At 38.0% G+C, this 16,923-nt stretch overlaps 1 long non-coding RNA gene across 1 annotated transcript; it reads right to left on the bottom strand.

Annotated features, from left to right (window-relative positions):
- Window positions 1–6,039: 6,039 nt before the first annotated feature.
- Window positions 6,040–12,585, bottom strand: LOC145125710 (uncharacterized). The gene is made up of 2 exons (XR_013716131.1): window positions 12,212–12,585; window positions 6,040–6,201 (listed from the first exon to the last, which is right to left on the bottom strand). It is a non-coding gene; the product is annotated as an uncharacterized LOC145125710 (long non-coding RNA).
- Window positions 12,586–16,923: the final 4,338 nt, after the last annotated feature.

Below are 16,923 nucleotides of genomic sequence, written 5' to 3'. Positions count from 1 at the left end.
ATAGTTTACATCACCGTTTATGTGAGAAGATCACAATTTGAATGTAATGGGAAAATAATAAAGATGTACTTGTAGTTATTTGTATATAGCAACTACCGTTGTACTAACTACCTTAAAACAATTGTTTTAATTAAGGTAAAATGTGATATAGTTGTAACCATACTTGATTGACAAATAAAACACGATGTTCGAAGACATCGAAATGGTATGACATTCGTTACCCGTAGACCTGCAGGACCCACTGTAGCTAGCAGCAAGGTGTAGGATGGTCAATCCCGTATAGATCTATACACAAATTCACGCTCTCCCTCCAGGAGACGCTGGTTACAAAATGTGAGACAACAGTATATTGCCATGCTATGAAGTAGTGGCTCACATTAATGTTATAGTGTTCTTGTATTTTTATAGTGTGTTCTCTTTGTTCAAGTGTATTGTATGTTCTCTTTGTATAGTGTAGTGTATGTTCTCTTTGTTTCTCATTATAGTATGTTCTTTATGTTTCTCATCATAGTATGTTCTTTCTGTTTCTCATTATAGTAAGTTTGAACTGACTCATGTATGTTTCATTGTACTAGAAATAGTGAGTAGTGATCCTCTAAACTATACCTATTATAGTTTACTAGTAATGTTGTTTAAGTGACTTAGTATGTTTGTACACCTTTTCTACCCAAAGGTGTTGAACTGATGTAAGAACTTTTATTTCTATACACATATACATAATATATAACTAAGATTCAAACGACACTCGGACAAACAAACGGATACCCTAATTCCACAACCAAACAAGGAACAGGAAATAAAGTGAGTTATTAGTCCTAAGCCCTTTCAACCTTACTTATATAAACTGTATCTATATAGACATGATTTTGACAATATATAAGTTTAAAAGAGTTTGATAAAGAGTTTAGCATATAAAAGGGTTTTAAACATAAAATGGAATTTTAACCATTTGAATGGTTACAGATGACTTGATATCAGTTTATAAAGGTTTTGAAATCGTTTGTTTGATAACACAGTTTTGAAGTATAAGAAATTCACTTGTTTAATAGTTATTAATCACATGTGATTGATATAATAACTGTCACAACTGGCATTTTTAGCCAGGAAATTCTGTGATCATGTAAACATCATCTATGAAAATACTTGTAACCCTAACTTGACACCATGCACTATATTCGTTCAATAACACCAAGTAATGATCAAAACTCTATACAAAACACTTCAAATAGTCAATTAAGGATTGGAAACCCTAAGAATCTTGGTTTAAGTCTAATATGGTCTAGGATTTTGTTGTTGGGCCCAATGGACCAATAAGTATCCAAGTGGACTATTGTGGGCCTAGAAACCCTAATTGGGCTCTAAATGGTCCCACATTCATAAAACATAACATTTTGGGGGCATAAGAGGCCTAAAATGGATTGGTTTACCACTAATGGGTCTTGTTGGGCCGTTAGTAATTCCAATAGCCTTAATGGACCTTAAACCTCTTTAATTGGACTTCATTGGGCTGTAAGCACCAATGAGGACCCAATGGGCCGAAACATATTTATTGGGCTTCATAAAATCGAGCAAAACCAACAGTGGGCCAAGCTAATTCAATTTCATCCATCTTAAGCCCAATTCTCTGCCCATGATAAAAAAAACAAGGGAATATATTATGGTGCCACCTAACTAATACATGGAGTTAATCCATGCAAATTACCCCCTAAGCAAATAAAAAATCCCATACATTTATGCACCTATCACATCTTCATATCTCTTCTCTCTCTCTTTTCTTCCTCTCGGCCGAATATAAGCCCACAAAACACACACATATTTTCAAATTCTCTCTAAAAACTTTCAAGATCATCCTCTTTCTTCCATCAAGAATTTCGAAATTTTGCTTGTGTTCAAGAGGGTTTTCACAAGAAAATCATCATTCCTTGGTAAGTTTTTACATATCCAAGTTTCATAACTTCATTTTTTATATTAGAACACTCCTTCTAAACAATTGTTCATGATCTAACTCCCTCGAAATCATCTAAGTCCGAAAACTACTTCAAGGTGTTGCTAGGACCAAAAATCTCTTCATTTCTTCTTCAAAACTGAAACATCAAAGCAAAGGTGAGTTCATACCCCCTTTTTTTCGGTTTTTACATGATTTTTGGGGGAGAATACAAGTAAAATGTGTAGATCTATGTGTTTTATGCATGTCATGTGTGATTTCTTAGTTTATTTTGTAAAAATGTGTTAGATCTTAACGCATCTCGACATCTTAAGCAACATTGAGTAAAAATCCATGAACTCAGACACCTTATACATCATATTATCAAGTTAAAAGTGTTTACATGTTTAAGATATGAAAATTTAAAGCAAAAATCTTGTTAAGGGTCATATTTGTCAAGAAAACAAAAGATAAGGGCAAAAAGTGACATTTACGGTTTTATAAGGATCAAACAGGTCATACTTACATAAAAATGATTTTTTATGATAACCCTACTTTTCAAAGGGCCAAAAGTGTAAATTTTAGCCTAATGGGCTTAGTATTTGGGCCTCACGGTTTTGGGCCCAAATTTGCGAAAAATAAGAGTTTTGCAGTTGAAAATGTCATTTAATCAAAGTTTGAGCCACAAATGTAAATAAACCAAATTTAGGGGTGAAAATAACATTTATTTCTAAATTGGGCTAAAAGTGCAAAGTTTTTGGAATTTGGGCCAAAAATGTAAAATTCACGGAAAATGGGGCAAAAATGTAATTTTCTGCAAAAATGGGCTGAAAACGCCAATACATGTATTTTTAGGTCAAATCTGTCAATTATTAAATATTTGGGCCGAAAATATAGAAGTTTTATAAATTAATGGGCTAAAATGTTATTTTTAACTATAATAGAACAAAAAAATGACATTTTTGTAAAATAAGCCTTTAAATGTCTCAAATTAGTTCTTAAGAGGTTTAAAGCGCAAGTTTTATTAAAAATAAGTTCAAATTATAGAATTATGACATAACAAACTATACTATAACGAACAAACGAAATACAACAATGGTGCGATTAATGGGCCTAGAAATTATTATACATGTTTATTGGGCCTTCGTGGTCCAATTACATGTTCATTGGGCCCAATGTATTCATCACTTGTCTATTGGGCCTAAGTGACTCAATTACATGCAAAATGGGCCTAATGTAGCATTTACATGTTATTGGGCCTTAGTGGCCCATTTACATGCTAATCTAGCCCGGAAATAACTTACACGTCTAATGGGCCATGGTTGCCTTTCTTCATGTTTGTTGGGCCTTATCTTTTCATTTCATACATCATCTAGTGTTCGAACTTCTAAATACATATAAGATTATACAAATTCATGTGAAGACAAATGGGATCTAGTGAGACGTGTCGGTTGACACCACCGAGTGTATGGCAGTAGCTTGTAGTTATAATCAGAGTCTCCTGGAGGGAGAGAGAGAGAGTTTGTGTATAGATCTATACGCGGGTAACTCCCCCACACCTGAGTTGTTCGCTACAGTTAGACTAGGCCAGTCTAGGCTGACAAAACCTTGAACGAAAATCTGGCATTTGGCAAAAATGCCAAGACATGCAAATCAGTCACTATCATGTATGGTTATAACGACTCATATAGAGATTCATCCCCATTAAGACATTACGGAAAATTAAAAACTCGTAAGTGATAATGATACAAAACATTTCTACAATGCAAGGATCGTGACATTTTTATAAATTAGAAAATATCGGATTTTCTGGGGAAATACTATTAATTAATTACCACTTACTTATAGCAGAAAAAATACAAATAAATTTAAACTGCATTCCTATATGTTACTACTATGAAATTTACACGTGCATTTATACTCGACTTTCACATCATTTTTCAGCCATTTTACAGAAAATATCGGATTTTCTGGATTTACAAAAGATACAAAGACTTTCATTCAAACATACTTATGAACTCACCAACATTATATATGTTGACCGTTTTCAAAATAACTTGTATTCTCAGGTAATCGTTAAGCAGGAGGATTTTCAAGTGTGTATGGATTTATTTTGTGTAACATCACTCATCGTACTATTAATACTTTGGATTTATGTAACCTATGACAATGTACTTGATGTGAACAATATCAGCTGTAATATGTAATGTGTGACAACCTGAAATTTTTTTCCTTTTAAAGCCCAGTCAATCAACTCAACTGAGTGTCAGACTCATTGGTAATGGGTTCTAGCCCGGTTAAAGGTCATTCTAAAGAGTTTTAAGCCTAGTACACTTAAGGAATGAGTGTTAGAATGTACATGCTAGAGACAATGTCCAAAGAATCAAGCCTTAACCTTCTTATTGAGAGTTCACGGCCACAACACTTGATTTTACGGCCGTAAACTCAAGGTGGGCCGTAAACTCCCCCTTAAGGACTCATTTCCTTCACTTTTCATTCATTATCTCATTTCCATCTCAAGAACACCCCATTTCTCTCTCAACTATCATCAACATTTTCATTCTAGATCTTCAAAAGTGTAAGTATTCTTTCCTTGATTTGTTGATACATCTCTTAATCTAGTATCCTTCCATGATTTCATCCATGGAAATCATTCTTTTCTTAGATCTTCAAGTTTCACAAGAACACACACTAGTGTTCTTGTCCAAAACCGACCATTTCAAGCTTCTAGATTGTAAGTACTCTTCCCTATACTTCATATCTAGTTAGGACTCATGCTTAGAGACTTGAAAACATCAAGAACACAAGAACAAAAGGAGTTTACGGCCAAGCCATCTGCCAAGGCCGTAAACCCCTTTAAGGGTGCCATTTTGGCCATAAACCCTCCTAGATGCAAGGCTTGTGACCTAGAACCCTTCATTGACGAGAATAGGACCTTAAACTACTCTCAAATGCATAAATGATCATGAGTTTACGGCTGTAAACTCCTTTGGGCCGTAAACACATCAAAAGCCTTCAATGAGTTGGTCTTTTTCATATCAGTGTAGAGCAAAAGTCCCTAAAACTTCCCTAGCCTTCAAACACACACTTATACATGTTTGACCATGAGTTTATGGCCGTAAACTCCCTTTGGCCATAAACCCATGGTAGTAAACTCATGATATTGCCATTCCACTCTCCTTTGATGAATCACATGTGATTCCAACACTTGGTCAAAGTGTTTCCTAGTCCCGGAAGGTGTTTCCTTTCATATAGTTGCTTATAAACACTATATTCATGCCAATATATGTCATTTAGGACTTGTTGTGTCTCGGGACTTCATTCGAGGAACTTCTCATCCTTACACGCATACCCGTTTGAATCACCCAAATTAGGTGAATTCATACCCCGTAATGAATCTTTTAACTGTTTTAAATGTTTTAAGGCGGGGAATACAAGTTGAACACAATGATAATTGTGTAACTGTTTGTTATAAACATCTTTCAAAATGTTACTTATGTCATTTATAAGTTGTCAAAACATTTCAAAAACTCTTTTAAAGTTTATGTTACTTTATAGTTATACAAAACTCCGTTTTTATAGTACAAGCATAACATAGTAGATAAACGAGTCTTTTCAATAACAGTTCAAGTAAAACATTAGTAAACTATAATAGGTATAGTTTAGGAGGATGCTATTCATTACTTCTAGTACAATGAAGCATACAAAGTGTCAGTTCATACAGATAGAGAATACTATGATGAGAAACAAACAATAACATACAGAGAGAGAATACTATGATGAGAAACAAACAATAACATATAGAGAGAATACTATGATGAGAAACAAACAATAACATACAGAGAGAATACTATGATGAGAAACAAACAATACCATACAGAACAAACAGAACGTACAACATACAGTACAAAACAAACAAACTAAGTTGCTATAGCATGAGAACATACAGGATCTAATTATACCAATGAATCACTAACTCATTGTTTTAAACAAAAGGTGATAGTTATATTGGGTATACATGATCATATATGTCACACCCCCAAACCAAGGATGGCGGAAACGTCCGGGGGTGGAGGACTTCATGCATAGTATCATAACAGCAATTGTAATAGTAATTCAAGCAAACACAACCAACATATATATAATTGAAAAAAAAATTACATCATTGTATGAATTACATGTTTACGAATCAATTACAATATGTTGATAAAATATGAAATAGTAGACGCCTTAGCGTCCCATCCTCAAAAGCACTTGATTACCTGTTTAATGATTTCCTGAGAATACAAGTTGTTTGAAAAAGTGTCAACACAAAGGTTGGTGAGTTCATAAGCTTTTCATTTGTAAAAGTAGTATTTGTGTTAGAAAAATCCAATATTTTCCTTAATGTGTAAATGTAGTCTTAAAACCCAAAGACCGAAATGTACAAGTAATTTGTCATATTTATAGTAAAACAATGCAAGTTTAAATCGACATAAACTCGTTAAATTTTAATGAAGTCCCCGTAAATTCCAATGTTTGTTAATACTTTATGTGAGTTTATTATAACCATACTATGACCACGGTTGCCTAAAACGACGTTCTTCAGGCGTCGGAAATGTTATGACATTTGTCACCCCAGACCTATCGGTCTAACTGTTGCATGCAGTTTAGGTGTGGGTTTGTCAAACCCAATATAGATCTATACACAAGTATCACGCTCTCCCTCAAGGAGACTCTGGTTACAATACAGGACTTAATGGTAATTTGAAGTAAATGTCTCACAAAGTCATTAACGGAATTACGTGTTATGAAAACTTGGTACCGTATGGCCGTACCTTGCTTAATGAAAATATCCTTTGTATAAATGTACCCTTTTTAAATGTATGTGTTATGTAATGTATCATAAACTATACCTATTATGGTTTATCAACCAAGGGTAGTACGTGGTAATGTATGCAAACTATATTCAAAATAGTTTATTTAATGTTTGAATGTATCGATTGTACTTTGATTATAATCACTTGTTATTCTTTATATTTTATATGACCAAATCCATTTGTAAACTGATGTGTGTCTAAATATTAAGATAAAATATCATATATTGCAGTAACATATAGTCACATAAAGATATACACCTTGCTCAACATGTTACAAGGTGAAATGAAATTAACAGCAACTTTTCGTTAAAAACAGTTTCTGTTACCGTTCTTAGAAAATTTATAGAAAAATCATCACAGCTCTAAATCCAAATCTGCAAATTTTGAGAGTTTGGAATATGAGTCTAGTTTGTTCGTGAATTTTATCATGATTTTTAGTGATCTCTAACAGAGGTGAAAATGTTCATAATCACAGACTGGTCCGGGTTTGCCTCTGAAATGACAGGCAGTTTTGTAAAAATCACCATTAATTGTAGAAAAATCATTTGGAGATGTGCAAGTAGTCATTTTAAAGCTAAGAGTTTGAACTACTTGCACCTGAAACAGTTTTGAAAACTAAAAATTTTAAGTTGACCAAAACAGTCCGTGATTAACGTCCATCTTTTCTGATACAATCTGTTAGAAAAAGTTTAATTGTGTTCTTGATGATTTTACTTGTATTCCCCCCTTAAAACTTAAGAAAAACATGTAAATGTATGGGTATGAACTCACCTTATGTGATTTCAGTAGATGAAAGTGAGATAGAGGAAGTGTTCAACCCAAGAACACTAAGAAGATGTCTTGATGATTCGAGAATCTAACACCGAATAAGATGGAATTTGTGTAAGATATCAATGATTTGAGTAGAATGGAGTTTAATAATTATGTGAATGATGAAGATACTTACTAATTGAAGAAAGAAATCCCTGGAGAAAGCCTTGAAGTTCTTGAAGTTAAGAGAAAAGATGAGAGAATTTTGGAGAGTGTTCTTGGTTGCTAAGTGTAGAATGAAAGAGTTTTTATGGAGAATGAGGAGAGAGGATCAATCCTCCAGCTCTTAGAACGTGGGAAGAGCTGGAGATTGGTTGTAAAGGTCCACTAAGGAGACAAGGAGTAGTGGGAAAGAGTGGATGATCATAGAGTGAGGTGGTGGTGGCTTGCTTTTGTCATAAAATAAGGAAAAGCAAATATTCCCTCAATAATTAGTCCAACCACCAATTCTTTTAATACATTTTTATAAAAACCCTGGAGATTTATATATTTTGGGGCCTTAGTTTATAAAATAAAGTTTTGGGTGAAAATCCCACGTTAAAATAATGAAAAACGGAGTTAAAACGAAGTCGTAGTCGAAAAACCGGAAAAATTATGACACGCAAACATGCATGTCGTCTTCTTTTATGACAGGGGCTTCCTTGATACTCATTGCGTGTCCTAAACACGCGAGTCGTAAGTTTACGACAGACAAATGTGTGTCGTCTTCCTTTATGACAGGGACTTCGGTCCTGAAGCTTCAGTTTTGGGTCCTTAAGCCTATTTTACCCCGTTTCAAGTGGTTTTTGACCCAGTTAAGGGTCGGGATGGCCCGAATGATTACAAAAAATTAAAGGAACTTTTGAGAGAGATTTGGGAGAGATTCGGGAGAGATTTGGGAGAGATTTTAATAGAGAGAGGTTGAGTGAAAGAGATTGTGAGAGGTTTCGTTTGTGATCTTTTTGAGTGTCCGGCTTCGCAACGAAAGGTCCATAAACCCCGTTAAGCCATGATTTAGTGTCTTACACAATCCCGATGATTGTGCAATAGTGTTTTATCGCTTTGGTTTGTTGTTTAGCATTGTTAAGGCTAAAATCAAACACATGAACTTTCCAAATGATGATTTCTCATTAAAATAGCGAATTGTATAGTGATTACATAACGTAAACCCTAGCATACAAGGGTTATTGGAGCTGACCGGTTTGACTTGTTGACTTTGAATTGACCGAAATTTGACGGTTGTCACATCATCCCCCCGTTAGAAGGAATTTCGTCCCGAAATTTTCATTTTGACTGGGATTTCAAGAGTTTGGGAAGAGATGTGGATACTTTTGTTTCATCTGATCCTCGCGTTCCCAGGTGAATTCGGGTCCTCGTTTAGCGTTCCAACGTACCTTCACGATGGGAATACGACTTTGTTTCGTTCGTTTGATTTCCCGGTCCATGATCTCCACAGGTTCTTCCACGAAGTTGAGGCTCTCATTGATCTCGATTTCCTCGAGTGGAATAATGAGAGTCTCATCGGATAGGCACTTTTTCAAGTTCGAGACGTGGAAGGTAGGATGCACATTACTAAGTTCGCGGGGTAGATTGAGTTTGTAAGCTACGGGGCCGATTCTAGCGAGAATCTCAAAAGGTCCTATGTATCTTGGATTCAGCTTCCCACGCTTTCCGAAGCGTATCAAGCCTTTCCAGGGTGAGACTTTCAAAAGGACTCGGTCTCCCACCTGGAATTCCAAGGGTTTCCTCCGCTTGTCCGCGTAGCTTTTCTGTCGGTCTCTTGAGGCTTTAAGTCGTGCTCGGATTTGTACGATCTTTTCGGTGGTTTCGCGGATGATTTCTGGACCGGTGAGAGTGCTATTAGAGACTTGCCCTCTAGCTAGCTGTGTATCCCCCACCTCAGCCCAACACAGGGGTGATCTGCATTTGCGACCGTAAAGAGCTTCGAATGGAGCGACTTTGATGCTAGTATGATAGCTGTTATTGTAGGAGAATTCGATAAGCGGTAGATGGGTATCCCATGCTTTACCGAAGTCTATCACACAAGCTCTTAACATGTCTTCCAACGTTTGAATGGTTCGCTCGCTCTGTCCGTCGGTTTGTGGGTGGTAGGCCGTACTCATGTCAAGCCTAGTTCCCAATGATTTTTGTAGAGACTGCCAAAACCGTGAGGTAAATCTACTATCTCTATCGGAGATAATGGATATCGGCACACCATGGAGTCGTACAATCTCTCTGATGTACGTTCTAGTCAGCTTCTCCATCTTGTCGGTTTCTTTTATTGGAAGAAAGTGTGCTGATTTGGTCAATCTGTCTACAATTACCCATATTGTGTCAAGACCGCCCGATGTCTTAGGCAGCTTGGTTATGAAGTCCATTGTTATTCGTTCCCACTTCCACTCAGGTATATCCGGCTGTTGTAATAGCCCGGATGGTTTCTGGTATTCGGTTTTGACCTTAGCGCAAGTCAGGCACTTGCTCACATAGGTAGCAATCTCAGCTTTCATGTTCGGCCACCAGTATAATTTCTTGAGGTCCAGATACATCTTATCCGACCCGGGATGGATGCAGTATCGAGTCTTGTGTGCTTCATTCATGACGACATCTCGGAGTCCACCGAACTTCGGTGTCCAAATCCGGTTCATGATATAACGTGCTCCATCCTCCTTGACTTCTAAGTTTTTATCCATTCCCCTTAATGTCTCTCCTGCCACCTTTTCTGGTTTCAAAGCTTCCAGTTGAGCTTCCTTGATTTGTATGGTCAGGTGGGAATGGATTGTCATTGTTAAGGATTTTACTCGGCGGCCCGAGTACTCCTTCCTGCTTAGAGCATCGGCCACTACATTGGCCTTGCCCGGATGATAACGAATTTCGCACTCGTAGTCATTTAGCAACTCCACCCATCTCCTCTGTCGCATGTTGAGCTCTTTCTGATTGAGGATATGCTGAAGACTTTTGTGATCAGTGAAGATAGTGCATTTCGTGCCGTAGAGGTAGTGTCTCCAGATCTTCAAAGCGAATACCACTGCTCCTAATTCCAGGTCGTGCGTAGTATAATTAACCTCGTGCGTCTTAAGCTGTCTCGATGCATACGCAATAACCTTCCCTCTCTGCATGAGCACACATCCGAGGCCTTGATTCGAAGCATCACAGTACACTACGAAGTCCTCGGTTCCCTCTGGGAGAGACAAGATCGGTGCGCTGCATAGGGCTTGTTTTAACGTTTGGAAAGCAGTTTCTTGATTATTTTCCCACTTGAATATCACACCTTTCTGCGTCAAGGTGGTGAGTGGTTTCGCAATCTTGGAGAAGTTTTGTATAAATCTTCGATAGTAGCCAGCAAGCCCAAGGAATTGTCGAATTTCGGTTGGCGTCTTGGGTGCTGACCAATTCTCGATTGCCTTGATCTTGGAGGGATCCACATGTATGCCTTTCTCACTTACCACATGTCCAAGGAAATCCACTTCTCTAATCCAGAATTCACACTTAGAGAACTTAGCATAAAGCTTCTCCGCTCTTAGCGTCTCTAGCACTTGGCGTAGATGTAGGCGATGCTCCTCCTCGCTTCGCGAGTAGATCAAGATATCGTCGATGAATACGATTACAAACTTGTCTAGGTAGGGTCGACACACTCTATTCATTAGGTCCATGAATACCGCAGGTGCGTTTGTTAAACCGAAGGACATCACCACAAACTCGTAGTGCCCATAGCGAGTTCTGAATGCAGTTTTGGGAATATCTTCTTCTTGAACTCGTAGTTGATGGTAGCCTGACCTTAGGTCGATCTTTGAGAAGAAATTTGCTCCTTGGAGTTGGTCGAAAAGGTCGTCGATTCGGGGCAGAGGATATCGGTTTTTGATGGTGAGCTTGTTTAGTTCCCGATAGTCGATGCACATGCGAAAGGATCCGTCCTTCTTCTTTACAAAAAGGACTGGTGCTCCCCAAGGTGAGAAGCTTGGTCTGATGAACCCTTTGTTCAAAAGCTCGGTCAACTGACTGGACAACTCCTGCATTTCTGATGGTGCGAGGCGGTATGGAGCTCTGGCTACGGGGGTAGCTCCGGGTATTAAGTCAATTCTGAAATCGACTTGTCGTGCGAGTGGTACACCAGGAAGATCCTCTGGGAACACATCCGGGAAGTTACACACTTCGGGGATGTACTTGATGTCTTTCACGTCTTGTTTCTTGTCTACTACATGGGCTAAGAAGGCGTGGTACTCCTTCCGGAGATACTTTTGGGCTTTGATGCATGAGATGACTTGTAAATTCGCACTAGGTTTGTCACCATAGATGAGAAGGGTTTCGTCATTTGGTAGATTGAGGCGAACGGCCCTTTCGTAACATAGAATGTCGGCACGGTGAGGAACTAACCAATCCATCCCGATGATTACGTCGAAGCTTTTTATGGTGACTGGCATCAGGTCAATTTTAAATGTATGGTTGTCTAGAGTGAGAGTACATTCTGAGTATATATCGCTAGTGCTTTCTACTTTCCCATTTGCCATTTCTACTACATAAGTATCCTTTAGTGATTGGGGATTTTGTTCAAGTAAATGTTTATATTGGTGGCTCACGAAACTCCTCTCCGCTCCACTATCGAATAGTACGCATGCATAAGAGTTATTGAGGAGAAACGTACCGGTAACCACCGTGGGATCCTCGACTGCTTCCCCGTGTCCTATTGCCAGGACTCTTCCTACTCCACCAGCATTAGGGGCTTGTGCTTTGGGGCAGTCTCTTTTGAAGTGACCTGCGTCTCCACAGTTGTAGCAGGTCCGGGTTGCCCCCGTACTGGCGACTTGGTTGATTGGTTGAGCCGGCGCTTTACAGAAACGAGCAGTGTGCCCCTTCCTGTCGCAGTTGTTACAGTGCATCTCCCTACAAGCACCATTGTGGTGAAAGTTGCACTTGTTGCACTTAGGTAGTTTTCCCGCATATGGCTTCGGTGGTGCTGGAGTGGTAGCAGTAGTGGCAGCATTAGTGGCAGCATGGACAGCAACAATTTGTTGCTTCTTAGCGGGGTCCTGTGCTGGTTGGCTCTTCTTTTCGTTCCAGAACTTCCTTTTGTTGTTTCCCCCTTTTGATTTATCAGTGGTGGTGGTTGTAGTATTATGACCGGCTCGGTGGTCAACAAGTTGTTGTGCCAGCTCCCTGGCACTGTCAAAAGTAGTTGGCCTTGAAGCCAGGACACTACTTTGCACGTGGAGAGACAGTCCCCAAAGGTATCGCTCCACCTTTTTCTCCTCCGGAGTAACCATTGTTGGGCAGAGGAGAGCCAATTCATTGAATCGGGTGGTGTAGGTTTCAAGGTCAGAGCCCGTCATCCTGAGGTTCCAGAGTTCTTGTTCCAGCTTTTGAATTTCACCTCTCGGGCAGTACTCCTTCATCATCAACGTTTTTAGTTCTGCCCAGGTTATGGAGCTAGCCACTTCGAGAGTAAGTGACTTAACCCGGCAGTTCCACCAAGTAAGGGCCCGGCCGGTGAAGGTTAAGGTTGCGAACTTAACTTTGCTCGCTTCGGGGCAGGAGCACACCTGAAAGACTACTTCGGTCTTTTCAAACCATTGCATCAACGTGATGACTCCCCCGCTTCCATTGAAGTTGTCGGGTTTGCCATTTGTGAAGTCCTTGTATGAACACTCTTTTGCACGCCACGTATTGTCTCCGTGGTTAGAGTGTGTAGCTCCCGATCCCGAACCACCAGCTCCGTTGGTCCCTATATGTGACATTGCGGCCGCTACGGCTGCTGTTACTGCAGCCTGGAACATCGCGGGATCAAACTGTGGAGGCGGCGGCGGAGGAGGTGTTGCTGTGTTGCTGGAAGGTCTTGGTCTTCTTCTTGGCGGCATGGTTCTGTCATAAGTCGTAAACCAATGTACTTTTAGTAAAAGTGTATTTATAGGGAGAGAAATCTTTTATACATAAAGTATATTATTACGTTGTTTTCCGGTATGTTTACGACACATACGATTTTATACTTTTTATTGACCCAATACATTGGGTTATGAGGTAAAATGAAAGTATAAAATATTTTTATTATAGTAACACAAAATACTCCTATAGTATTTGTAAATGTTTAGTTTTGAGTTCTTAAAGCATTTAGTTACTTTATAATATTCATCATACTTTTAATGAGAATTTATAAGTCCTTGTCTTACCCGTTCGGCTAACGACCCTCCACCGATCAAGGAAGCGGTGGGTGAGAGTGGACACCCATTAAGTTGCCATTTTATAGGCAACAACCTTATACCCCCCTTATAGACCGGCTTCGTGAATGAGGCGTACTAGCGGTAAGACGAGTTTGTTAGATTTGTTGTCCATCCTGACCATCCCCCGGTATATGCAAGTCAATTCCCGGACAGATATAGTTGATCAGGCTATATCCTTCCCAGACTTGATTTACATATACCAAGGCATACCCATAATGTACAACTCCTCTTCTTTTATTTTATGTTGTTGTAGTTATGACACTATGTGAGCATGTATGCATGTATTTATACCTTTTTAATAAAAAGAATCATTTATTTTCTAAAAGTATATTTATTTGAAAAAATGCACAAATCAGAGACTATTAGTCCCAATTGTGTTTATAGTTTGTATATCTTATGTGGTTTGATATACTTAATTCACTATAAACTGCGCTCTGATACCAATCTGTCACACCCCCAAACCAAGGATGGCGGAAACGTCCGGGGGTGGAGGACTTCATGCATAGTATCATAACAGCAATTGTAATAGTAATTCAAGCAAACACAACCAACATATATATAATTGAAAAAAAAATTACATCATTGTATGAATTACATGTTTACGAATCAATTACAATATGTTGATAAAATATGAAATAGTAGACGCCTTAGCGTCCCATCCTCAAAAGCACTTGATTACCTGTTTAATGATTTCCTGAGAATACAAGTTGTTTGAAAAAGTGTCAACACAAAGGTTGGTGAGTTCATAAGCTTTTCATTTGTAAAAGTAGTATTTGTGTTAGAAAAATCCAATATTTTCCTTAATGTGTAAATGTAGTCTTAAAACCCAAAGACCGAAATGTACAAGTAATTTGTCATATTTATAGTAAAACAATGCAAGTTTAAATCGACATAAACTCGTTAAATTTTAATGAAGTCCCCGTAAATTCCAATGTTTGTTAATACTTTATGTGAGTTTATTATAACCATACTATGACCACGGTTGCCTAAAACGACGTTCTTCAGGCGTCGGAAATGTTATGACATTTGTCACCCCAGACCTATCGGTCTAACTGTTGCATGCAGTTTAGGTGTGGGTTTGTCAAACCCAATATAGATCTATACACAAGTATCACGCTCTCCCTCAAGGAGACTCTGGTTACAATACAGGACTTAATGGTAATTTGAAGTAAATGTCTCACAAAGTCATTAACGGAATTACGTGTTATGAAAACTTGGTACCGTATGGCCGTACCTTGCTTAATGAAAATATCCTTTGTATAAATGTACCCTTTTTAAATGTATGTGTTATGTAATGTATCATAAACTATACCTATTATGGTTTATCAACCAAGGGTAGTACGTGGTAATGTATGCAAACTATATTCAAAATAGTTTATTTAATGTTTGAATGTATCGATTGTACTTTGATTATAATCACTTGTTATTCTTTATATTTTATATGACCAAATCCATTTGTAAACTGATGTGTGTCTAAATATTAAGATAAAATATCATATATTGCAGTAACATATAGTCACATAAAGATATACACCTTGCTCAACATGTTACAAGGTGAAATGAAATTAACAGCAACTTTTCGTTAAAAACAGTTTCTGTTACCGTTCTTAGAAAATTTATAGAAAAATCATCACAGCTCTAAATCCAAATCTGCAAATTTTGAGAGTTTGGAATATGAGTCTAGTTTGTTCGTGAATTTTATCATGATTTTTAGTGATCTCTAACAGAGGTGAAAATGTTCATAATCACAGACTGGTCCGGGTTTGCCTCTGAAATGACAGGCAGTTTTGTAAAAATCACCATTAATTGTAGAAAAATCATTTGGAGATGTGCAAGTAGTCATTTTAAAGCTAAGAGTTTGAACTACTTGCACCTGAAACAGTTTTGAAAACTAAAAATTTTAAGTTGACCAAAACAGTCCGTGATTAACGTCCATCTTTTCTGATACAATCTGTTAGAAAAAGTTTAATTGTGTTCTTGATGATTTTACTTGTATTCCCCCCTTAAAACTTAAGAAAAACATGTAAATGTATGGGTATGAACTCACCTTATGTGATTTCAGTAGATGAAAGTGAGATAGAGGAAGTGTTCAACCCAAGAACACTAAGAAGATGTCTTGATGATTCGAGAATCTAACACCGAATAAGATGGAATTTGTGTAAGATATCAATGATTTGAGTAGAATGGAGTTTAATAATTATGTGAATGATGAAGATACTTACTAATTGAAGAAAGAAATCCCTGGAGAAAGCCTTGAAGTTCTTGAAGTTAAGAGAAAAGATGAGAGAATTTTGGAGAGTGTTCTTGGTTGCTAAGTGTAGAATGAAAGAGTTTTTATGGAGAATGAGGAGAGAGGATCAATCCTCCAGCTCTTAGAACGTAGGAAGAGCTGGAGATTGGTTGTAAAGGTCCACTAAGGAGACAAGGAGTAGTGGGAAAGAGTGGATGATCATAGAGTGAGGTGGTGGTGGCTTGCTTTTGTCATAAAATAAGGAAAAGCAAATATTCCCTCAATAATTAGTCCAACCACCAATTCTTTTAATACATTTTTATAAAAACCCTGGAGATTTATATATTTTGGGGCCTTAGTTTATAAAATAAAGTTTTGGGTGAAAATCCCACGTTAAAATAATGAAAAACGGAGTTAAAACGAAGTCGTAGTCGAAAAACCGGAAAAATTATGACACGCAAACATGCATGTCGTCTTCTTTTATGACAGGGGCTTCCTTGATACTCATTGCGTGTCCTAAACACGCGAGTCGTAAGTTTACGACAGACAAATGTGTGTCGTCTTCCTTTATGACAGGGACTTCGGTCCTGAAGCTTCAGTTTTGGGTCCTTAAGCCTATTTTACCCCGTTTCAAGTGGTTTTTGACCCAGTTAAGGGTCGGGATGGCCCGAATGATTACAAAAAATTAAAGGAACTTTTGAGAGAGATTTGGGAGAGATTCGGGAGAGATTTGGGAGAGATTTTAATAGAGAGAGGTTGAGTGAAAGAGATTGTGAGAGGTTTCGTTTGTGATCTTTTTGAGTGTCCGGCTTCGCAACGAAAGGTCCATAAACCCCGTTAAGCCATGATTTAGTGTCTTACACAATCCCGATGATTGTGCAATAGTGTTTTATCGCTTTGGTTTGTTGTTTA

The sequence above is a fragment of the Lactuca virosa genome, chromosome 7, assembly GCF_052849685.1.
Source record: "Lactuca virosa cultivar CGN04683 chromosome 7, Lactuca_virosa_CGN04683_v6, whole genome shotgun sequence".
Lineage (NCBI taxonomy): Eukaryota > Viridiplantae > Streptophyta > Magnoliopsida > Asterales > Asteraceae > Lactuca > Lactuca virosa.
This window is presented reverse-complemented; position numbering and strand designations above follow the sequence as displayed.